A 26,267-nucleotide genomic window follows, 5' to 3' on the forward strand; every position below is an offset into this window, starting at 1 on the left:
CCCAAGTATTTTTTCGGCCTTCTACATAGGACCATAAGTTGAGTTAATAAAATTTTCAAGTTGTATTTTTTTATGGCGAATCTACTACGAGTGCCCGTAAATGACCTATGTATCTTGATTCAGCAACGTCTTCTGAACGTATTCACAAAGTGGGATCGTAAGGATCCGATCCCAAGTATTTTTTTCGGCCTTCGACATAGGACCATAAGTTGAGTTTTTAAAAATTTCAAGTTTTATTATTTTATGGTGAATCTTCTGCGAGTGCCCGCAAATGACCTATGTATCTTGATTCAGCAACATCTTCTGAAGGTATTTACAAAGTGGAATCGTAAGGATCCGATCCCAAGTATTTTTTCGGCCTTCGACATAGGACCATAAGTTGAGTTTTTAAAATTTTATTTTATGGTGAATCTTCTGCGAGTGCCCGCAAATGACCTATGTATCTTGATTCAGCAACGTCTTCTGAAGGTATTCACAAAGTGGCATCGTAAGGATCCGATCCCAAGTATTTTTTTCGGCCTTCGACATAGGACCATAAGTTGAGTTTTTAAAATTTTCAAGTTGTATTTTTTTATGGCGAAGCTACTACGAGTGCCCGCAAATGACCTGTGTATCTTGATTGAACAACGTCTTCTGAAGGTATTCGCAAAGTGGGATCGTAAGGATCCGATCCCAAGTATTTTTTTCGGCCTTCGACATAGGACCATAAGTTGAGTTTTTAAAATTTTCAAGTTGTATTTTTTTATGGCGAAGCTACTACGAGTGCCCGCAAATGACCTGTGTATCTTGATTGAACAACGTCTTCTGAAGGTATTCGCAAAGTGGGATCGTAAGGATCCGATCCCAAGTATTTTTTCGGCCTTCGACATAGGACCATAAGTTGAGTTTTTAAAATTTTCAAGTTGTATTTTTTTATGGTGAATCTTCTGCGAGTGCCCGCAAATGACCTATGTATCTTGATTCAACAACGTCTTCTGAAGGTATGCACAAAGTGGGATCGTAAGGATCCGATCCCAAGTATTTTTTTCGGCTTTCGACATAGGACCATAAGTTGAGTTTTTCAATTTTCAAGTTTTATTTTTTTATGGCGAATCTTCAGCGAGTGCCCGCAAACGAAATGTGTATTATGAATGAGCAACGTCTTCTGAAGGTATTCATAAAGTGGCATCGTAAGGATCCGATCCCAAGTATTTTTTCGGCCTTCGACATAGGACCATAAGTTGAGTTTTTAAAATTTTCAAGTTGTATTTTTTGATGGTGAATCTTCTACGAGTGCCCGCAAATGACCTGTGTATCTTGATTTAACAACGTCTTCTGAAGGTATTCACAAAGTGGCATCGTAAGGATCCGATCCCAAGTATTTTTTTCGGCCTTCGACATAGGACCATAAGTTGAGTTTTTAAAATTTTCAAGTTGTATTTTTTTATGGCGAATCTACTACGAGTGCCCGCAAATGACCTAAGTATCTTGATTGAGCAACGTCTTTTGAAGGTATTCACAAAGTGGCATCGTAAGGATCCGATCCCAAGTATTTTTTTCGGCCTTCGACATAGGACCATAAGTTGAGTTTTTAAAAATTTCATGTTTTATTATTTTATGGTGAATCTTCTGCGAGTGCCCGCAAATGACCTATGTATCTTGATTGAGCAACGTCTTCTGAAGGTATTCACAAAGTGGCATCGTAAGGATCCGATCCCAAGTATTTTTTTCGGCCTTCGACATAGGACCATAAGTTGAGTTTTTAAAATTTTCAAGTTGTATTTTTTTATGGCGAATCTACTACGAGTGCCCGCAAATAACCTAGGTATTATGATTAAGCAATATCTTCTGAAGGTATTCACAAAGTGGCAGCGTAAGGATCCGATCCCAAGTATTTTTTTCGGCCTTCGACATAGGACCATAAGTTGAGTTTTTAAAATTTTCAAGTTGTATTTTTTTATGGCGAAGCTACTACGAGTGCCCGCAAATGACCTGAGTATCTTGATTGAGCAACGTCTTCTGAAGGTATTCACAAAGTGGCATCGTAAGGATCCGATCCCAAGTATTTTTTTCGGCCTTCGACATAGGACCATAAGTTGAGTTTTTCAATTTTTTAAGTTTTATTTTTTTATGGCGAATCTTCAGCGAGTGCCCGCAAACGACATGTGTATTATGATTGAGCAACGTCTTCTAAAGGTATTCACAAAGTGGCATCGTAAGGATCCGATCCCAAGTATTTTTTTCGGCCTTCGACATAGGACCATAAGTTGAGTTCTTAAAATTTTCAAGTTGTATTTTTTTATGGCGAATCTACTACGAGTGCCCGCAAATGACCTATGTATCTTGATTCAGCAACGTCTTCTGAAGGTATTCACAAAGTGGGATCGTAAGGATCCGATCCCAAGTATTTTTTCGGCCTTCGACATAGGACCATAAGTTGAGTTTTTAAAAATTTCAAGTTTTATTATTTTATGGTGAATCTTCTGCGAGTGCCCGCAAATGACCTATGTATCTTGATTCAGCAACGTCTTCTGAAGGTATTCACAAAGTGGAATCGTAAGGATCCGATCCCAAGTATTTTTTTCGGCCTTCGACATAGGACCATAAGTTGAGTTTTTAAAAATTTCAAGTTTATTATTTTATGGTGAATCTTCTGCGAGTGCCCGCAAATGACCTATGTATCTTGATTCAGCAACGTCTTCTGAAGGTATTCACAAAGTGGCATCGTAAGGATCCGATCCCAAGTATTTTTTTCGGCCTTCGACATAGGACCATAAGTTGAGTTTTTAAAATTTTCAAGTTTTATTTTTTTATGGCGAATCTTCTGCGAGTGCCCGCAAATGACCTGTGTATCTTGATTGAGCAACGTCTTCTGAAGGTATTCACAAAGTGGCATCGTAAGGATCCGATCCCAAGTATTTTTTTCGGCCTTCGACATAGGACCATAAGTTGAGTTTTTAAAATTTTCAAGTTGTATTTTTTTATGGCGAAGCTACTACGAGTGCCCGCAAATGACCTGTGTATCTTGATTGAACAACGTCTTCTGAAGGTATTCGCAAAGTGGGATCGTAAGGATCCGATCCCAAGTATTTTTTTCGGCCTTCGACATAGGACCATAAGTTGAGTTTTTAAAATTTTCAAGTTGTATTTTTTTATGGCGAATCTACTACGAGTGCCCGCAAATGACCTATGTATCTTGATTCAACAACGTCTTCTGAAGGTATGCACAAAGTGGGATCGTAAGGATCCGATCCCAAGTATTTTTTTCGGCTTTCGACATAGGACCATAAGTTGAGTTTTTAAAATTTTTAAGTTTTATTTTTTTATGGCGAATCTTCAGCGAGTGCCCGCAAACGAAAGTATTTGATTGAGCAACGTCTTCTGAAGGTATTCACAAAGTGGCATCGTAAGGATCCGATCCCAAGTATTTTTTCGGCCTTCGACATAGGACCATAAGTTGAGTTTTTAAAATTTTCAAGTTGTATTTTTTTATGGCGAATCTACTACGAGTGCCCGCAAATGACCTGTGTATCTTGATTTAACAACGTCTTCTGAAGGTATTCACAAAGTGGCATCGTAAGGATCCGATCCCAAGTATTTTTTCGGCCTTCGACATAGGACCATAAGTTGAGTTTTTAAAATTTTCAAGTTGTATTTTTTTATGGCGAATCTACTACGAGTGCCCGCAAATGACCTAAGTATCTTGATTGAGCAACGTCTTTTGAAGGTATTCACAAAGTGGCATCGTAAGGATCCGATCCCAAGTATTTTTTTCGGCCTTCGACATAGGACCATAAGTTGAGTTTTTAAAAATTTCATGTTTTATTATTTTATGGTGAATCTTCTGCGAGTGCCCGCAAATGACCTATGTATCTTGATTTAGCAACGTCTTCTGAAGGTATTCACAAAGTGGCATCGTAAGGATCCGATCCCAAGTATTTTTTTCGGCCTTTGACATAGGACCATAAGTTGAGTTTTTAAAATTTTCAAGTTGTATTTTTTTATGGCGAATCTACTTCGAGTGCCCGCAAATAACCTAGGTATTATGATTAAGCAATATCTTCAGAAGGTAATCACAAAGTGGCAGCGTAAGGATCCGATCCCAAGTATTTTTTCGGCCTTCGACATAGGACCATAAGTTGAGTTTTTAAAATTTTCAAGTTGTATTTTTTGATGGCGAAGCTACTACGAGTGCCCGCAAATGACCTGAGTATCTTGATTGAGCAACGTCTTCTGAAGGTATTCACAAAGTGGCATCGTAAGGATCCGATCCCAAGTATTTTTTCGGCCTTCGACATAGGACCATAAGTTGAGTTTTTCAATTTTTTAATTTTTATTTTTTTATGGCGAATCTTCAGCGAGTGCCCGCAAACGACATGTGTATTATGATTGAGCAACGTCTTCTAAAGGTATTCACAAAGTGGCATCGTAAGGATCCGATCCCAAGTATTTTTTCGGCTTCTTCTACATAGGACCATAAGTTGAGTTAATAAAATTTTCAAGTTGTATTTTTTTATGGCGAATCTACTACGAGTGCCCGTAAATGACCTATGTATCTTGATTCAGCAACGTCTTCTGAACGTATTCACAAAGTGGGATCGTAAGGATCCGATCCCAAGTATTTTTTTCGGCCTTCGACATAGGACCATAAGTTGAGTTTTTAAAAATTTCAAGTTTTATTATTTTATGGTGAATCTTCTGCGAGTGCCCGCAAATGACCTATGTATCTTGATTCAGCAACATCTTCTGAAGGTATTTACAAAGTGGAATCGTAAGGATCCGATCCCAAGTATTTTTTTCGGCCTTCGACATAGGACCATAAGTTGAGTTTATTATTTTATGGTGAATCTTCTGCGAGTGCCCGCAAATGACCTATGTATCTTGATTCAGCAACGTCTTCTGAAGGTATTCACAAAGTGGCATCGTAAGGATCCGATCCCAAGTATTTTTTTCGGCCTTCGACATAGGACCATAACTTGAGTTTTTAAAATTTTCAAGCTGTATTTTTTTATGGCGAAGCTACTACGAGTGCCCGCAAATGACCTGTGTATCTTGATTGAACAACGTCTTCTGAAGGTATTCGCAAAGTGGGATCGTAAGGATCCGATCCCAAGTATTTTTTTCGGCCTTCGACATAGGACCATAAGTTGAGTTTTTAAAATTTTCAAGTTGTATTTTTTTATGGCGAAGCTACTACGAGTGCCCGCAAATGACCTGTGTATCTTGATTGAACAACGTCTTCTGAAGGTATTCGCAAAGTGGGATCGTAAGGATCTGATCCCAAGTATTTTTTTCGGCCTTCGACATAGGACCATAAGTTGAGTTTTTAAAATTTTCAAGTTGTATTTTTTTATGGCGAATCTACTACGAGTGCCCGCAAATGACCTATGTATCTTGATTCAACAACGTCTTCTGAAGGTATGCACAAAGTGGGATCGTAAGGATCCGATCCCAAGTATTTTTTTCGGCTTTCGACATAGGACCATAAGTTGAGTTTTTCAATTTTTTAAGTTTTATTTTTTTATGGCGAATCTTCAGCGAGTGCCCGCAAACGAAATGTGTATTATGAATGACCAACGTCTTCTGAAGGTATTCATAAAGTGGCATCGTAAGGATCCGATCCCAAGTATTTTTTCGGCCTTCGACATAGGACCATAAGTTGAGTTTTTAAAATTTTCAAGTTGTATTTTTTTATGGCGAATCTACTACGAGTGCCCGCAAATGACCTGTGTATCTTGATTTAACAACGTCTTCTGAAGGTATTCACAAAGTGGCATCGTAAGGATCCGATCCCAAGTATTTTTTTCGGCCTTCGACATAGGACCATAAGTTGAGTTTTTAAAATTTTCAAGTTGTATTTTTTTATGGCGAATCTACTACGAGTGCCCGCAAATGACCTAAGTATCTTGATTGAGCAACGTCTTTTGAAGGTATTCACAAAGTGGCATCGTAAGGATCCGATCCCAAGTATTTTTTCGGCCTTCGACATAGGACCATAAGTTGAGTTTTTAAAAATTTCATGTTTTATTATTTTATGGTGAATCTTCTGCGAGTGCCCGCAAATGACCTATGTATCTTGATTCAGCAACGTCTTCTGAAGGTATTCACAAAGTGGCATCGTAAGGATCCGATCCCAAGTATTTTTTTCGGCCTTCGACATAGGACCATAAGTTGAGTTTTTAAAATTTTCAAGTTGTATTTTTTTATGGCGAATCTACTACGAGTGCCCGCAAATAACCTAGGTATTATGATTAAGCAATATCTTCAGAAGGTAATCACAAAGTGGCAGCGTAAGGATCCGATCCCAAGTATTTTTTTCGGCCTTCGACATAGGACCATAAGTTGAGTTTTTAAAATTTTCAAGTTGTATTTTTTTATGGCGAAGCTACTACGAGTGCCCGCAAATGACCTGAGTATCTTGATTGAGCAACGTCTTCTGAAGGTATTCACAAAGTGGCATCGTAAGGATCTGATCCCAAGTATTTTTTTCGGCCTTCGACATAGGACCATAAGTTGAGTTTTTCAATTTTTTAATTTTTATTTTTTTATGGCGAATCTTCAGCGAGTGCCCGCAAACGACATGTGTATTATGATTGAGCAACGTCTTCTAAAGGTATTCACAAAGTGGCATCGTAAGGATCCGATCCCAAGTATTTTTTCGGCCTTCTACATAGGACCATAAGTTGAGTTAATAAAATTTTCAAGTTGTATTTTTTTATGGCGAATCTACTACGAGTGCCCGTAAATGACCTATGTATCTTGATTCAGCAACGTCTTCTGAACGTATTCACAAAGTGGGATCGTAAGGATCCGATCCCAAGTATTTTTTTCGGCCTTCGACATAGGACCATAAGTTGAGTTTTTAAAAATTTCAAGTTTTATTATTTTATGGTGAATCTTCTGCGAGTGCCCGCAAATGACCTATGTATCTTGATTCAGCAACATCTTCTGAAGGTATTTACAAAGTGGAATCGTAAGGATCCGATCCCAAGTATTTTTTTCGGCCTTCGACATAGGACCATAAGTTGAGTTTATTATTTTATGGTGAATCTTCTGCGAGTGCCCGCAAATGACCTATGTATCTTGATTCAGCAACGTCTTCTGAAGGTATTCACAAAGTGGCATCGTAAGGATCCGATCCCAAGTATTTTTTTCGGCCTTCGACATAGGACCATAAGTTGAGTTTTTAAAATTTTCAAGCTGTATTTTTTTATGGCGAAGCTACTACGAGTGCCCGCAAATGACCTGTGTATCTTGATTGAACAACGTCTTCTGAAGGTATTCGCAAAGTGGGATCGTAAGGATCCGATCCCAAGTTTTTTTCGGCCTTCGACATAGGACCATAAGTTGAGTTTTTAAAATTTTCAAGTTGTATTTTTTTATGGCGAAGCTACTACGAGTGCCCGCAAATGACCTGTGTATCTTGATTGAACAACGTCTTCTGAAGGTATTCGCAAAGTGGGATCGTAAGGATCTGATCCCAAGTATTTTTTTCGGCCTTCGACATAGGACCATAAGTTGAGTTTTTAAAATTTTCAAGTTGTATTTTTTTATGGCGAATCTACTACGAGTGCCCGCAAATGACCTATGTATCTTGATTCAACAACGTCTTCTGAAGGTATGCACAAAGTGGGATCGTAAGGATCCGATCCCAAGTATTTTTTCGGCTTTCGACATAGGACCATAAGTTGAGTTTTTCAATTTTTTAAGTTTTATTTTTTTATGGCGAATCTTCAGCGAGTGCCCGCAAACGAAATGTGTATTATGAATGAGCAACGTCTTCTGAAGGTATTCATAAAGTGGCATCGTAAGGATCCGATCCCAAGTATTTTTTCGGCCTTCGACATAGGACCATAAGTTGAGTTTTTAAAATTTTCAAGTTGTATTTTTTTATGGCGAATCTACTACGAGTGCCCGCAAATGACCTGTGTATCTTGATTTAACAACGTCTTCTGAAGGTATTCACAAAGTGGCATCGTAAGGATCCGATCCCAAGTATTTTTTTCGGCCTTCGACATAGGACCATAAGTTGAGTTTTTAAAATTTTCAAGTTGTATTTTTTTATGGCGAATCTACTACGAGTGCCCGCAAATGACCTAAGTATCTTGATTGAGCAACGTCTTTTGAAGGTATTCACAAAGTGGCATCGTAAGGATCCGATCCCAAGTATTTTTTCGGCCTTCGACATAGGACCATAAGTTGAGTTTTTAAAAATTTCATGTTTTATTATTTTATGGTGAATCTTCTGCGAGTGCCCGCAAATGACCTATGTATCTTGATTCAGCAACGTCTTCTGAAGGTATTCACAAAGTGGCATCGTAAGGATCCGATCCCAAGTATTTTTTTCGGCCTTCGACATAGGACCATAAGTTGAGTTTTTAAAATTTTCAAGTTGTATTTTTTTATGGCGAATCTACTACGAGTGCCCGCAAATAACCTAGGTATTATGATTAAGCAATATCTTCAGAAGGTAATCACAAAGTGGCAGCGTAAGGATCCGATCCCAAGTATTTTTTTCGGCCTTCGACATAGGACCATAAGTTGAGTTTTTAAAATTTTCAAGTTGTATTTTTTTATGGCGAAGCTACTACGAGTGCCCGCAAATGACCTGAGTATCTTGATTGAGCAACGTCTTCTGAAGGTATTCACAAAGTGGCATCGTAAGGATCCGATCCCAAGTATTTTTTTCGGCCTTCGACATAGGACCATAAGTTGAGTTTTTCAATTTTTTAATTTTTATTTTTTTATGGCGAATCTTCAGCGAGTGCCCGTAAACGACATATGTATTATGATTGAGCAACGTCTTCTAAAGGTATTCACAAAGTGGCATCGTAAGGATCCGATCCCAAGTATTTTTTCGGCCTTCGACATAGGACCATAAGTTGAGTTTTTAAAATTTTCAAGTTGTATTTTTTTATGGCGAAGCTACTACGAGTGCCCGCAAATGACCTGAGTATCTTGATTAAGCAACGTCTTTTGAAGGTATTCACAAAGTGGCATCGTAAGGATCCGATCCCAAGTATTTTTTTCGGCCTTCGACATAGGACCATAAGTTGAGTTCTTAAATTTTTTAACTTTTATTTTTTTATGGTGAATCTTCTACGAGTGCCCGCCAATGACCTATGTATTATGATTAAGCAATGTCTTTTGAACGTAGTCACAAAGTGGCATCGTAAGGATCCGATCCCAAGTATTTTTTCGGCCTTCGACATAGGACCATAAGTTGAGTTTTTAAAATTTCAAGTTTTATTATTTTATGGTGAATCTTCTGCGAGTGCCCGCAAATGACCTATGTATCTTGATTCAGCAACATCTTTTGAAGGTATTCACGAAGTGGGATCGTAAGGATCCGATCCCAAGTATTTTTTTCGGCCTTCGACATAGGACCATAAGTTGAGTTTTTAAAATTTTCAAGTTGTATTTTTTTATGGCGAATCTACTACGAGTGCCCGCAAATGACCTGAGTATCTTGATTGAGCAACGTCTTCTGAAGGTATTCACAAAGTGGCATCGTAAGGATCCGATCCCAAGTATTTTTTCGGCCTTCGACATAGGACCATAAGTTGAGTTTTTCAATTTTTTAAGTTTTATTTTTTTATGGCGAATCTTCAGCGAGTGCCCGCAAATGACCTGAATATCTTGATTGAGCAACGTCTTCTGAAGGTATTCACAAAGTGGCATCGTAAGGATCCGATCCCAAGTATTTTTTTCGGCTTTCGACATAGGACCATAAGTTGAGTTTTTAAAATTTTCAAGTTGTATTTTTTTATGGCGAATCTACTACGAGTGCCCGCAAATGACCTGAGTATCTTGATTGAGCAACGTCTTCCGAAGGTATTCACAAAGTGGCATCGTAAGGATCCGATCCAAAGTATTTTTTTCGGCCTTCGACATAGGACCATAAGTTGAGTTTTTCAATTTTTTAAGTTTTATTTTTTTATGGTGAATCTTCAGCGAGTGCCCGCAAATGACCTGAATATCTTGATTGAGCAACGTCTTCTGAAGGTATTCACAAAGTGGCATCGTAAGGATCCGATCCCAAGTATTTTTTCGGCCTTCGACATAGGACCATAAGTTGAGTTTTTCAATTTTTTAAGTTTTATTTTTTTATGGCGAATCTTCAGCGAGTGCCCGCAAACGACATGTGTATTATGATTGAGCAACGTCTTCTGAAGGTATTCACAAAGTGGCATCGTAAGGATCCGATCCCAAGTATTTTTTTCGGCCTTCGACATAGGACCATAAGTTGAGTTCTTAAATTTTTTAAGTTTTATTTTTTTATGGTGAATCTTCTACGAGTGCCCGCCAATGACCTATGTATTATGATTAAGCAATGTCTTTTGAACGTATTCACAAAGTGGCATCGTAAGGATCCGATCCCAAGTATTTTTTTCGGCCTTCGACATAGGACCATAACTTGAGTTTTCAAAATTTTCAAGTTTTATGCTTTTATGGCGAATCTTCTACGAGTGCCCGCAAGTGACCTGTGTATCTTGATTGAGCAACGTCTTTTGAACGTATTCACACAGTGGCATCGTAAGAATCCGATCCCAAGTATTTTTTTCGACCTTCGATATAGGACCATAAGTTGAGTTTTTAAAAATTTTTAAGTTTTATTTTTTTATGGCGAATCTTCTATGAGTGAAAAATTTATGTTTTTATTGGATCGTAATGATTTCACATACTAAACGTCGTGAACTAACGATGAACTAACAAATCCATATCGATTTTGCACGATAGAAGCCATAAAAACAGTTTACTGCTGCAACCTATGTTTTGGGTTCCCCCATTTAAATGAATAATGCGTAGTGGTGTTGCACTTAGGATCCTAACGATTTTATATACTGAACTAACGTCAACTAACGATCATCTTTCGATTCTAATTGACAGAAATAGTAAAATCGAGTTTGGGGCGGTGTAGCCTGAAGTTGGCCGCCCCACTTCATTTAAAAAAAAAAAATACTTCTAATCGGATCCTAACGATTTTATATACTGAACTAACGTCAACTAACGATCATCTTTCGATTCTAATTGACAGAAATAGTAAAATCGAGTTTGGGGCGGTGTAGCCTGAAGTTGGCCGCCCCACTTCATTAAAAAAAAAAAAAATACTTCTAATCGGATCCTAACGATTTTATATACTGAACTAACGTCTACTAACGATTATCTTTCGAATTCAATTGACAGAAATCGTAAAATCGAGTTTGGGGCGGTAGCGTGAAGTTGGCCGCCCCACTTCATTTAAAAAAAAAAAATACTTCTAATCGGATCCTAACGATTTTATATACTGAACTAACGTCTACTAACGATTATCTTTCGAATTCAATTGATAGAAATCGTAAAATCGAATTTGGGGCGGTAGCGTGAAGTTGGCCGCCCCACTTCATTTAAAAAAAAAAAAATACTTCTAATCGGATCCTAACGATTTTATATACTGAACTAACGTCTATTAACGATTATCTTTCGATTCCAATTGACAAAAACCGTAAAATCAGTTTTGGGGCGGTAGCGTGAAGTTGGCCCCCTCCATTTTGTTTTTTAAAAAAAGTGATGTTGTTATCGGATCCTAACGATTTCACATACTGAACTAACGTGAACTAACGATGAACTAACGATATAGATATGTAATTTGCGGGCACTCGATATGGGGCGGTCAACTTCACGGAGGTTACATTAACATATTACACAATAAAAATTACACGTCAAAAAAAAAAACTAAACCTAACTTAACCTAGATATCAAGTAACACATAAAGTACACAAAGCAAAACAGCAGCATGGTATAATTAAGTTCTTAGGTTTAATGTCACGTTTAGGCGGGCTAACATAGCTTCTCGCGCGCGAGTAGCGCCTAGCGCAACTTAAGACTCGCGCGGGGCGGGGCGGTACGCGGAACCCTCTCAAAACGCTCACGTGTGGCAAAGGCTTTAAAGTATACTCACGAGTGAGAGCGCAAGTTATGCTAAACCGCTAGTCTAGTCTTCCTTCATCATCATCATCATCATTATCAGCCTATCCTCGTCCACAGCTGGACATAGGCCTCTCCTAATGCTGTGACAAGATGGAGTGACGACATCCGCAAGTTGGCTGGTGTTGGCTGGATGAGATTAGCTGAAGATCGGGAGCAGTGGCGTGCATTAGTCTTCCTTGATATCAAGTATACCTACATCACCCACTTGGCACCTCGACAATCGTTAGGAGACACGGCCCACAGTCTGGCGACATTTGCACATTTCGACAATCCCTCTTGAATATTCAGATTGCGTACATTAATTAAAACAACGGCTGAATGAATTGCACAAATCCATTGTTTAAAGTGGGCTTAGCGAAGTCACAAGTCAATTTTTGCTTTAGAATATTTATTCTAGCTCTAACAGTTCAAAGTTAAATTTTAATTTGTACACGTACAATTACGCGATGGCTTACAAGGGCTTAAATTTTCTTATTTGCACAGAAATACAAAAAAAGTGCTCTTTCTGTTATTTTAAACTGATTGCTTTATTTATATTAGTGCGTTTTATTTCGATTAACACATTGGACACCGCGTACCCGACAATCGGGTACTCGTAAACTTTACTCAGATGCCGGCATACCCGATAGTCGAGCAAGAGCTATAAACCTTCACGCGACGCCAACGTACCCGATAGTCGGGCAAGCTTTGCATCTTCGCTACCTCAGGGCTGCCACTGACTGTCTTCTGATTATAATGTACTTATGTGGTCGAAAAGTTGGTACAGTTGATTATTATATTTATTAATTCACTTTGTATTTTTATTTACTTTACCTAATGCGATTACAAAATAATAATTCTTATTAGTTGGTTATGTTAAATCGCATACACGGGTATGTATCAATAGGAGTTAGAATTTTCGTAAATCGTACAACCTAATTTGTGTTTACGAATATTTAAGAGTGATAGAGTAGGTACTCATAGGATGATTTTAGTGAAACAAAATTCGGAGAAAAATAAACCAAGAAATTCAACTAAGAACCTAACAACATTCTAATTTCTAAGCGGCAGTTCTCAGAAAAAGATAATAGGTCAGTCATAAAACAGCACTGCACTGCAACTGCGTGGAAGCAAAACGTAACAAGTAGCTTTGAATAGTTACGATAATTAGTACGCTAGTACACATACCATAAGGTCGCAATTTCTTTGACAAAAGAATGTAGTTACTGTGATCATACACTTAACCCTGGAGATGTTGTTTACCATCCCTTATCTATTTGAAGTTTGCGACTCGGGTTTTTCACACCGGTCACGGTGTAAAATTTGCAATCCGAGCCATTCCGTAATGGTTTGTGATGTGCTTTGGACGTTGTTGTGTTGTGTTAATTTTTATTTTGACGACTATCGGCTTGTTTCTGGACAACTGTGACTTCTGCTTTCTTACTGGACTTTGTGGTTTTGCCTCTGATTGGAATTGATAATTAATTTGGTTGTTTCTACTACGACGATGGCGAATGCTCGTGGTCCTGATGACATTGAGCGAGACTTAATAAATATATTCGGCGAGGATGCAGTAGTTGATGAGCACAACTCTCAGCCACAATTACGCGAAGAGGAGTTAACTTCACTGTTGAATTTAGGAATTTCGTACATTAGCAATTTTGATTTTCGATGTCATGTCTTTCGGAATTTCGTACTTAGAACATTTGATTTTCGACATTGTGCTACGCACTCTTTTCATTTTATGCACGTATACGAAAGTTACTTGGCACAGCCCTGAGCGTCCGCCGCTTGCCCGACTATCGGGTTCGCGGCGTCCGGCATTGAGTTGCACGTCGTTGCCCGACTATCGGGTACTGTCGGTTTCTGGGGTATTGTTCGAAACTTAGCCTGGTTGCGAAAGTGTTAAAACGCCTGCATCTTTGCAATCGGTTAAGTATATACAGTTTTCATAAACCACATAAAAAGAAATAGCAAATAGAAATCGCTCTGTAACGCCCGTTTTCTAATGCACACACAAGTATTAACATTCCATTCCAAACTTTAAAAAATATTAAAAAGTCTGAAATGTTTATACACCGTAAATGAAATAAGGTACAGCGGGGCCAATTTCGACTGGGGGCAATTGTAACTACTCCTTGACACTCTGTTTAATAATGCAAACATGAAAAAATGGACCAGTTACATTTGCTCCCGAGTCGAGATTTGCCCCGATTTGTACCTTAGGTTGATTTAGTAGAACCTGGCCTTAACTGCAGCATAATCGGCACAGTATAATACACGCACACACACATACATCAAACATCATACATACACGTATTATGATTATGAATTGACGCTTGATAGACATATGTCAAAAAAGTGTTTGCGTGTTAAGGTTAAGTTATGTAAAAGCGTAAGTCTTACTTTTACACTTTTCAAACAATGGAGGGGTCAAGAGCACTGGCTTAGACCTGAATACTTTTACTATCTGTAACCTAAAAGCAATGACCTTGGAAGCATTTCCAACTAATATCAATAGTCATTAGGAGTAAAGTGTTAAATTACTTGCGACCTAGAATTTTGAAGTTGATAACTGAATTAACTAGTGAATTTGATAGTCTAACGTCACACGTAGGACAGTACCTAATGTTTTTTTTAACTTCTGACTGCAATCGATGCCACTAGGCTTAGAATAAATTTAAAAGTGGAAAATGTCTGCCTTGGGTGAGACTTGAACTCACGGCCTCTGGATCGATACTCCAGCGCTCTGCCAACTGAGCAACCAAGACTTCAACCAAGTCAGCGAAATTTTCCACTACTAAGGTCAATGGGACCCGTAGCGACATCTACCGTAAGAGTGTTAAACTTCTTAAACTCAGCTTTCAGCTTTTTCTTAGCTTCTGCTCAGTTGGCAGAGCGCTGGAGTATCGATCCAGAGGCCGTGAGTTCAAGTCTCACCCAAGGCAGACATTTTCCACTTTTTAATTTATTCTAATGTTTTTTGTTTACACAATTTAGGTTGTATGTGGTTGTAAGAAGACTATGGACTATGGATGCAGTTCATATTTAAATACTAATTGTCTTTTCACTACACTGCAATGCGCTGGTAGCCTAGCAGTAAGTACGTGCGACTTTCGTTCCGGAGGTCGCGGGTTCGAACCCCGGCTCGAAATGTCATTTGATTATTTCTCAGTCGCTATTCGGTGAAGGAAAACATCGTGAGGAAACCGGACTAATTCCAATAAGGTCTAGTTTACCCTTAGGGTTGGAAGGCCAGATGGCAGTCGCTTTCGTAAAAACTAGTGCCTACGCCAAATCTTGGGATTAGTTGTCAAAGCGGACCCCAGGCTCCCATGAGCCGTGGAAAATGCCGGGATAACGCAAGGAGGAGGATGTCTTTTCATTACATCTGTGGATATATCTTATAGCTTCTAGGTGGCTGTTAATAAAATTAAGATAAAGATAAACAAATATTGCATAGAGAAAGATTATTTATACAGCGATGCGTTTAGTAGGTTAGGTTTTACACGAATGCATTGAAGTTTTTGACAGGCAAAAAAGCAGCCAAAATTTTTCAATGGACTCTATTGTCAAGTAAAATAAAGGTGACAGCTGGTAACAAGAGTACCAATAGCAACTGAGTGGTTATATGTATTACTAAATATTCACGGGAAAATACAGCTTATAAAACTGATCTTTATATATTTTTATATTAACCTGTTAAAACCTTAATGCCTGTTTAGTAGCGCACTTCCTAACGGGAACCCAACGCATAAAAAGATACGACGCAGGGGTTCATCGGCATTATCTACGCTCGTTTATTTTCAGGAGTTTTGTATTAAGCGGATTCTTTAAAAATACGCGTTTCTGGAACGGTCTTCATCACCCTTACGGTTACGCTACATCAGGCAAGGTTTTTACCTCTTATGGACTGTAAGTGTGGCCAAAGTTTTGACCCTAGGCGTACGATACAAACTGGCTCTATTGCACCGATTCTCCATATAGAGCGATACATAAGATGCGAATATATGTGCTTATACTTATACCCTAACTATTTTTCTACCTATATGTAACATCCTACATTTGTAACTAACCTATAAACTATAAAACTCCCGTGAGACTCATACATATTTAAAAATATTTTAAGCGGGTTACTCACGTATTAAGACGCATACACGCGCGCGCGGTGTATGCGTCGCGCTCTCGACATGTAAAGGCGGGGTGTCGCTACTCTTGAGAAAGGTTCTCGAAATTGAACCGAAACATGTCGAACGCTATATCGACTTAATACGTGAGTAACCCGCTTAAAATATTTTTAAATCTATAAACTTATGAAAGGTTAAATAAATATTCACAAAAAGTCCCGACTTCCTAGAATACATACATATAATCACGCCTGTATCCTACAAAGGGGCAGAGCACATGAACCACTAAGTTTCAGTGCCACTCTCGGCAAAAAAGGGTTGAAAGAAATCCAAATTGTGACATTGCAGTGACAGGTTGCCAGCCTCTCGCCTACGACGCCACAATTTAACCCATATCCCACAGTCGACTTCTACGACACCCACGGGAAGAAAGGGGGTGGTGAAATTCTTAACCCGTCACCACACGGGGTCAAGGGGGGTCAATACTTGAAAATGAAAATGAAATGAAAATGAAATATTTATTTTTCAAGTAGGCATATTACAATGCGCATATGAACGTCAAATAAAGCTACGCCGGCTCTAACCCTACGCCTCAGCCTCGAGAAGATTTCAGTCCCCCCTCAGTTGGGAGGGGGGTATCCACTATGGGACCGGCAAGAAACTCGGCGGGCAACTTCTTTTCAAAACATTACATCTTATAACTAACATGCATTAAATAACAAGATACAATTTAACATGCAAAAGTATTCATCAAAGAATATGAACAGACTAGGTACTCTATGGAAATTAATTTCAATAAATTATATTATTACTTAATAATACGTCGTTCTTCTTCAGAGAAAACATATCAAATTGTCACAGAAGTAAAAGATAATATGAATCTCAATATCATTAAATATGTAATTTACCTACACAACATAAAATATAAAATATTTGATGTGCTTTCTTATCTGAACTGTGTCCTCTATACATAATACAATTATTTTAATTGCTATTCGTTTTTTGTAGTTTCTGGTTCGGGCCATGCATGTTTGTCTGTCAAATAGTCCTCGACTCTGTAATAAGCCTTTAACATCAATGATTTTTTTAAGTAGTTCTTAAGAGCTGGGAGGGGTAATCTCAAAGCAGTGTCAGGTAACTTATTATAAAAATGAATGCATTGCCCAACAAATGACTTCTGTACTTTACGGACACGAAACTTCTTTATGGCAAGCTTATTTTTGTTTCTAGTGTTATAATTATGGATATCAGAATTTTTAGTGAAACAGTCTAAATTCTTAACAACATAAATTATACTATCATAAATGTATTGGGAAGCTACAGTTAAGATATTAATTTCTTTGAAGAGTTCTCTTACTGATTCACGTGTTCCTAAGTTGTAAATAGAACGAATGGCTCTCTTTTGTAATACAAAGATAGTCTGTATGTCAGCTGCTTTGCCCCAAACCAGAATACCGTATGACATTACACTGTAAAAATAACTATGATACACTAGGCGAGCTGTGAACTTACCTGGCATAGGGGATACCGTGATCAAGAAGGCGGTTCCCCCAGGGCGAGACCCTTCCATTGCACTTCCTAGAATATTTTTTGATATTTTACCTATCAGAATAAATATAGCGCGCCAATACAACAGTATAGAAATATTGTACCAAAACTAAAACCTGGATCCATTTACGATAAAAAACTTTTTCCAAGTATTCGGAAAGGGAAAATAAAATCCAACTAAACCCTTTTTCAGATGAGGTTTTAGTGGAAATTTTATCTGAGGGATATTTGTATGCTAACTGCAAATATTTAAACGTTGGAGTGCATATGATGTAATTTTTGGCTTTCTCCCCACGTCTAATGCAAAATAATCGTAGCGTTCATCATACATACACGTACGTATTACAAATTTATACCAATGAATGATCTTAATGACTATATTGACCGATACATTATCGTGGGAATTTGGAATGAAACCCTTGAGAATGTAATTACCTACTCCATACCTGGCCTACATTCACGACCCAAATATAAGCCTCGATATTCATACACCTTGTGAGCTTCCTATAAATCGATATCTTATTGTGTGTTAATTTGGCAACAAGTTCTCTAACACGTCGTAGCGCCGTCCTATCGCAGCCATTATCAGTTTTCCGACGAGGTCGATAGGCCTCATTTCGTTTGCCACTAATTGGCCCATAAACACTTATCTAGGACATTGCGACCCATCCCCATTGCCAAATAGCAGACAACGCTGAATTATTACCCTATAATCGCAATCAGTTTGCACATCTCCGCTTCCTGATTCGTATGGGGTGCTTATTCGCGGACACTGTCAGGAACGAAATTGCAACGAAATGGCTACCATTACGTTACGAGCGGTACGTTACTGTTATTATTTTCTACGAAATATCGCGAGATACCGGCGAGAATGACCTCAGAAACTGGAGCGAGCCGTACGAACATATCATAAATTCAACAATATAAGGTTTTCCCGAAGCTAGTTGCTTTTTCGAGTGAACTTCCTTCCAGTCGGGAATGTGTTCGGTTTGTTTTGTTATGTTTTCGAGTTAGCAGCGGCAAATTGTCGGATTAAACAACTCCTAAGTTCTTCTATAAACACCACAGAACCTCCTTCGATTCCAGAATCACAGCTTTTCTGCTTTGTAATTTGTTTATCAGTAAAACAAGTAGTTAGGCAACATCGTCGGCGAAAACATTTGAATATTGTTGGTGTTGAATTTGGAGATCGTGTTTGTTGTACATAAAGTCGATTTAGCAAATCCTCACGGCGGAGCGGCCCGTAATGTAAGCTGCTTGTAGACGTGTTTTTCTGTGAAAAAATAATAACGAATTTCAGCTGTTTGCCGTAAATTCAGTGATTTATGTCCGTTTCCTCCAGCAGCGGGCCATCCGTTCGCTCGGACTTCCTTTCCCCGCCGTGTAAATAAGCACCCGGCATTTTGTTTGCCAGTTTAACGGTTGTAAATTTTATAAGAAAAACACAAACGAGGACCGAGCGCCGCGCGGTCGACAAACGACCACTTTTTTACATATTTATAAGCTTTAGAAAAAACACGGTGCAACGGCTTTTTGAACCGTGCTTAATTTTACAGGAAGCATTTCAGAGGGGCACTTATGTTGCACTCGTTTCTTTTCATTGCAATAATAGCCAAGAAAAGGTTCTTTGTTAGTAGTTTTCCACTCTCTCCCTTTATTGAGATCTAGATCTGCTTTGATTACAACAAATGTAGTGACTTTTAAAGTAACACTATAAAAGGAAATTGGTATCACCGGGCCATCTTTATTATGTAGGTGGTGTACAAAAATAATCATTCGTTGATTCGATATTCACATATTCATTTATTTGATTCAAACTTATTTAGGTAATTAATCACATATGAAGTTACATACAAAATATATTTACATGATCTATTTCTCTTTTCTCCATTACCTAACCGAAAAATAAATCTTCACTCAGTTACTGCCGTATGCAAACTGATTCACATTGCGATCGGTTACGCCGTTTAATTTACCGCATAATCCGATCACACCTACGTTTGCCTTAAAAACATTCACATATCGCACTCCGGGAGCCATCCGTTCCCAAGTTTCCTTCCTCTGGGGCGCAGGTAAATAAGCGCCCCTTTGTTTGCCGGTTTAACCGTGGCGGTGGTAAATTGTACGGTAATAACGGCACTCGTGCTTTTCCACGTGCTTGCAAAGTTGGTGTTCATGGGAACCAGAATATGATTGATCTTTGGTGCGACCTTCGAACTTTTAAATTCCTATCTTGACCTAATATGACTTCTTTATCTTTAGACTTACATACATATATTGACCAGGATATAGACGATGATGGATGTTTTCCGTGATCATGATGCATGCAACTGCGTCGAAATATCGGGAGCTCGACAAAAATCAAAAAGGTAATCACGGTCTATACCCCGGTCAATATAAGTCTAATGAAAATAACCGTGAATGAAAACTCTTCTTTATCTTGAAGTATACAGTGCGCTGCAAAAGTGCATGGCGAATTTATCAATGAAATCATTCATAAATTTCTCTTCAGACCACCTTTGGTCGCATATAATAATCTGATAAGTAGTAAAACAACCATTTTACAATGAAGCTTATTTACATAGGGGTTTTAAGGAAGACTGCCTTGTCTCAAAGGAGGATGACATAATTCCTTGAAGTTGACTATTAAGCTGTTTTAAGGAGAACGCCCTTAAGATACTGATCTTATTTCGCAAACTTTATGCTTATATTTCTGCTGCTCTAGTTTTTGCTGCGGAAATTCAAGTAAGTTTCTTCTATGAAGTCAAACCTGAAATCGCTTGCGTGATCAGCCAATAGGAACAGCCAGGAGGTGCGCTCGTTTGCCGGAAGCAATACAACTCTTTGCCTCCCTGCATATTCATAGAGTGGCAAAAATGCCGCAATCCACGAGGCGGCCCGTAAATTGTACTGCAGGATGTTTTACTTGCTAGTTCACTTTGCGGCTTTGTAACAAATCTTCAACACCTTTAGTCATGAATAGACAAACCAAATTTTTGGTTTTGGGGTTTTTGAAAGGAGAGAAAGGAACTTCAGATAAGGTAAAGAGGCTCTTTCAAACGTTTGTAAGCTTATTATGTTATTTGAGACTTTTGTCTTTATGATAGATTGTTTTCGTCTCTCTATAACTTCTATTTTGGACTTCTAGTTCTGCTTTACGGTACATAAAAGTCGTTGATAATAAATCTTGTTTCATTTAAACAAGATCATCATTTAGTATCACTTAAAAAGGTTATCTTAGAGTCATTGCTGGCTTCTTCATTAATTCTTCTGATGTTTATTTTTTCTAACTCTTCGCGTTTTAATTTTTCTTTTTTTCTTCAGATATTGTATTAATCTGGTTTTCCTCGTGTAAATAAAAACCTTTTTTTAACGCGACGTAAAATAATGTAAAACGTAACGTTTATTTCCTCTTCCTGCTTTCTTTTAATAGCTTCCTTCAAATTCTAAGAAACATAATTATTTATTTTCAGACCATTTGTAATTCATAAAGTACAGCGGGGCAATTGTAACTAATCCATTTTTTCCATTATTAGTATTATTACACTATGATGTTGAGTTCTACATGTATCCACTGAACACGCCTCCCATATACAGAGTGGGGCCTGTAACAAAGGCGAAGAATTGAACTCTAGGCTATTCTCCTTATACTGATCAACATTTGTTCGGCGGCTTTTAAAAATAACTTGTATTTTGATTTTTATCACCCTTGAAAGTTTTTTCTAAGAGGTAATGTATTGCGAATTCTGTTAAGTCTAAATTGTGACAGACAACGTCAATGACAACAATAATGGCGTACATTGAAGCTAATATTTATTTTGTATGAAAAATTAAAAAGTTTAAGACTTCATAATTTTTAAAAGTCACTGAACAAATGTTGATCAGTATAAGGAAAATAGCCTACAGTTCAATTCTTCGCCTTTGTTACAGGCCCCACTCTGTATAACCGGTGGACACTCTATTTAATAATGCAAACATTGTAAAACATGGAAAAAATGGACCCGTTACAATTGCCCCCAAGTCGAGATTTGCGCCGCTGTACCTTACACATTATGTTAATATAGCAAAAAAGCTTTCTGTACCAAGCAGACTGATTTGTAGATTTGAAAAATATGCGCGTCATCATGTATTGTATGACGTATGACACACATCTATCCGATACAGATTAGTTATTAATATTGCCGCATTACAAACGACATTCACGTATTCTCATAATTAATAACTGGTTTAATTAGGTTAGTTTCAACTAGTTAGCCTAAATGATAAACGTTAAATTGGCAGTCCGAACACGTTTCATAAACGGCCGTTTGGCTAATAGCCTTTGAGAACGGTCAACGGGATTACTGGAATTATCTTTAACTGTTGAAATAATATTGCATTGGGAATTATTTTGACATTTGTAATAATCCTACCCTTCATAAAAAAAAAAACCAACAGCATAGTATTAATTATTTTTGCTTACAGAAGAAGGCTTGTATGGAACTGCGCTGTAAGTTACATTTAACACTAAAATTATTAACTCTCGCATTGGCGTTGACTGTGAATCATTCAATCGAATTTAATAAATTTCACGAAATTTAGAGATTTCCCGGGAATTTGGTCACCAGTTCCGGGACTGGGTGCGAAAGCCAATTCCCGGGAACTCTCGGGAAATATCAGTTTCGGGATCCCGGGAGCATACACTAGCTGTGATGCCCGTGATCAGTATCACTTTCCGGCCTAGTTGAAGTGACAATCGTTAACGTTATGTGGCAATCGCAGACTGGCCCTGTCACGCCACTACAGAAGAGCGATAAGGAGAGCTAGCTGCAATACGCTTTCGAAGCGTAAGCTATGGTTACGTTCGCTAGGTACCCTGAATTTAAGGAACTGTAACTGTAAGGGACCATCCACACTCATAAGACGCATGTCTCGGGGCGCGCAACGGACGTCTCCGCCACGCCGCCTGAATGTAATTCAAAAAACGTCTCCTCAGTACATTTTGTATAGGATGGGGGCGCGTTTTACGTCCTTCCTATACAAAATGTACTGAGGAGACGTTTTTTGAATTACATTCAGGCGGCGTGGCGGAGACGTCCGTTGCGCGCCCCGAGACACGCGACTCTTAAGTGGGAACGCTGCCTAAGATGAAACTCATTCATTATATGTACTTCGAGAGGAATGAATCTCATCCAGAAGACCATCACGTTGTCGTTTAATTTAGTTAATTTTAGCTTTTGGACACTTAGAGACTTTATACATCTCTGAGATTTTGATTATATTTTATTTTAAAATAGATTCCTTACTTTAATGACCTTGTTGTCGTTTGATTAAGTTAATGTTAGTTTTTTGGACACTTAGAGACCTTATACATCTCTGAGATTTTGATTATATTTTTAAACTTAATTTGTAACCTTGATTGGCCCTTATTTGTAAACTTGATTTGTTCTTTAATGATTGACAACTAGAGACTTGTACATCTCTTGAAATGTGTAATTTAGCTGTTCATTTTCTGTATTTTTTTTTTGTATTATTTGACAAAGGTTTTTACTTTTAAATATTTTAATTTTATAAAATTTGACTCTTGGAGACGCTATACATCTCCATGGATTATTTGATTAAGTATAATATTTTTACTTGTAATATTCAGTCTTTTACAACTATTGAAGTATTATAGATTTCTTTTATCTTTGTATCTGTTTGCACTTTCTTTATGTATTGATTATAGTTAGTAATAATATGACATTTAGAGACTTTATACATCTCTAATTCTATATCAGTGTATAGCTACTTTGCTTATGATTAATATTTTTAGTTAATATTTCTATTAATTTCATTTGTTTAACTTTAATGAATACTCTGTAATGTTGACATGTAAAAGTGCCCCCGTGGCCTATTTGCTGAATAAATGATTTTGTATTTGTATTTGTATTTCTCTTCGATATAATTTGCTTCATAATAAAGTACAAGTATATGGTGAAGCGGAAACAGTCGATTTATTAATATAATTCTCTGAAATTTAGACAATTAAAAATTTTAAACAAAGGATTTCCAATACTTATTAAAAGTTTGACTAACTTTTAATTAATTCCGTTCGCGTAAAATGAGATGAGCTTTGATTTTACAAGACATTCATGAAATAAAAATAGATTGTATACCCGCATTTTATATTCACATGGCGGAGTTCATTGTGACTTGTTTAAAATTCCTAAAACCAAGTGCATCTCGGGGTCGTACAATGAAGTCGGAGTGTAACCAAGTCCGTGCGTTCCGTAGACATATAATAAAAAAGACCACTCAAACATACATAATATGACCTGCGAAAAAGAGTAGTTCTAAACTTACCTGGCTTACTTATTTTTCTTAGATTATTTGCTATTTTGAATGCAACAAATATTGAAGAAAACGTCTTTTAAATGAAATTAAATATTTATTTTCCAACTAGGCATAATACAATGCGCATATGAACGTCAAATAAAGCTACTTAACCTAAACTACTACTACTTTACTTTATCTAAACTCTAAACTTTAATTAAGCTATTATGATAATGTTTAAAAAATATTTCACTAAAAGGTCTTGATGAGTAGATACATTATTTTGATGTTGAGTAGGTACTATCTTTATAAAAAAAAAGGTCAGTTACCAACAAGTCTGATTCGTCAATATAATCTATTTTTAGGGCAAAAAATTGCTCCGAATGGTATACAAATCGATTACGCAAGAAAATAATGTTTCATGTTCGTTTAAATGAATTGGAAACACTATGTTTAGTTTAACACGTGTACGTGATAAAATTGAACATGAACACGTTTAAAGTTTAACCTCGTGAGAATTTGTAAAATATGTACACTATACTGTAATTCACTTTGGCGCTGGTGGCCTAGCGTGCGACTTTCGATCCGGAGGTCGCGGGTTCGAACCCAGCTCGTACCAATGAGTTTTTCTGAACTTATGTGCGCAATGTCATTTGATATTTGCCAGTAGAAACACACTGACACCGAAAAGATATTCTTAAAATAAAGACAATAATACTAAACATAAACTTTATTTACATGAACATATTTACATAATTATATAAGAAACTAAGACTAAACTTAAAAGCTAGCTAATGTCTAAAATAGGCCCTTGAGGCATTGTACCAAGGATACTGGCGACATTTCCTCGCTGTATCGCAATGCTGATACGTTGTGCGAGGAAATCGCCAGCTTTTCGGTCACCAGTTACCTCAACCAGACGCTTCGCGATTTCTGTGAACTAACTTTAATCTATTAAATAAATACCTAAACTAAAAATATTAAAATGTAAGAAACTCTTTAGGCATGGTGCCGTAGGTACTGGCATTTCCTCGTTGTATCGCAAGGCTTATTCTTTGGGCGAGGAAGAGGCGATTATTTGCCAGTCGCTTTTCGGTGAAGGAAAACATCGTGAGGAAACCGGACTAATTCCAATAAGGCCTAGGTTTTACAGTAGTTACCCTTCGGGTTGGAAGGTCAGATGCGGAGCGACTGCGCTTTCGTAAAAACTAGTGCCTACGCCAATTCTTGGGATTAGTTGTCAAAGCGGACCCCAGGCTTCCATGAGCCGTGGCAAATTCCGGGATAAAGCAAGGAGGATGATTGTATTTCACTTTGATTTTTTATTGATTTATACAAGGTTGCAAATTCAATATGTTTTTATGGGCGAATCAACTTTTTGACTGACAGTTCTGATCGTCTTTGGCGTTTAGGCACTCAAAATGTGTCTGGACTTGCCAACAAATCGAACTTCGAATGAACAGAGTTCAAAGTTGAATGATACCTTGAATGAAAAAATAACAATGAAACTTCCACTATAAAGTGAAAAGTATAAAAATAAAAAAAAACATTATTTAAGGGTGAAATATTACAACGAAAGTATAAAATCGAACAGATTTGAGTCGGTGAAAAAGTTGATTCGCCCGTAAACCTCGGAGTATCTGGGCTGAGTACGTTATTTTTTCCTATAAAGTGCGAAGTCTATAAAATTGTATGTCTGTAACGCGTCCCATTGGCAGGCTCATCACGTGCATTCGCTGTAGTGTGTCCCACTGTTTATCTACCGGTCACGCCCGGCTATTCAACACTACAAAGACATACCCACTATACGCGTGACCTCTGCTTAGCTACTAGTTACTACTAGCCTCTAGCTCAATACCTACTGGTGGTTGCTTTGCGAAGGTTGTCTAGTGTACTCCTGTTACGTAACCACATGATCACGGATGTCGTGTTTTCAGGTTAATTCCGATTGGATTTTATTACGGTACGTGCTAAAGATGTGCTAATGTGTGATGCTCTTATGTTTTCTATTGTTTTCATATTACGAAGGGGTTTCAACATCTAGGATTATTTTAGTAGGTAAGTTGTTTTAGGACCCATACGCACGCATAGACATAAATTGTTTTTTTTCGCATCTAGAAATGTTAAGCAAGCTTCAATGTCGAAAATCGATGTTTTTGTCTAGATTTTAACTTTTGTGGCCGCTATGTCCCATCCCGTTGCATTAGCACCGTGTTCTATGAATACGAACGATGCCTTAATACTCAAGGTGTTGATTGTAAGCTGCAGCAAAACGTCACCTTTCCTTAAACGCGTCTACGACCGCAATAGATTGTTGCGGTTGCTCCAGTTCACACCTGAATCACATTCTAATCGCCCTCCAAGTACAGC

General features: G+C 37.8%; 1 protein-coding gene and 1 pseudogene across 3 annotated transcripts in view; both read left to right on the plus strand.

The window, feature by feature from the left end:
- The window catches only part of LOC125233857 (furin-like protease 2), a 432,277-nt gene that overhangs the window by 46,203 nt on the left and 359,807 nt on the right, over nt 1-26,267 (plus strand). The window lies entirely within an intron of this gene.
- On the plus strand, nt 17,560-17,686 carry LOC125234310 (annotated as a pseudogene).

The sequence above is a fragment of the Leguminivora glycinivorella genome, chromosome 15, assembly GCF_023078275.1.
Source record: "Leguminivora glycinivorella isolate SPB_JAAS2020 chromosome 15, LegGlyc_1.1, whole genome shotgun sequence".
NCBI classification, from domain to species: Eukaryota; Metazoa; Arthropoda; class Insecta; order Lepidoptera; family Tortricidae; genus Leguminivora; species Leguminivora glycinivorella.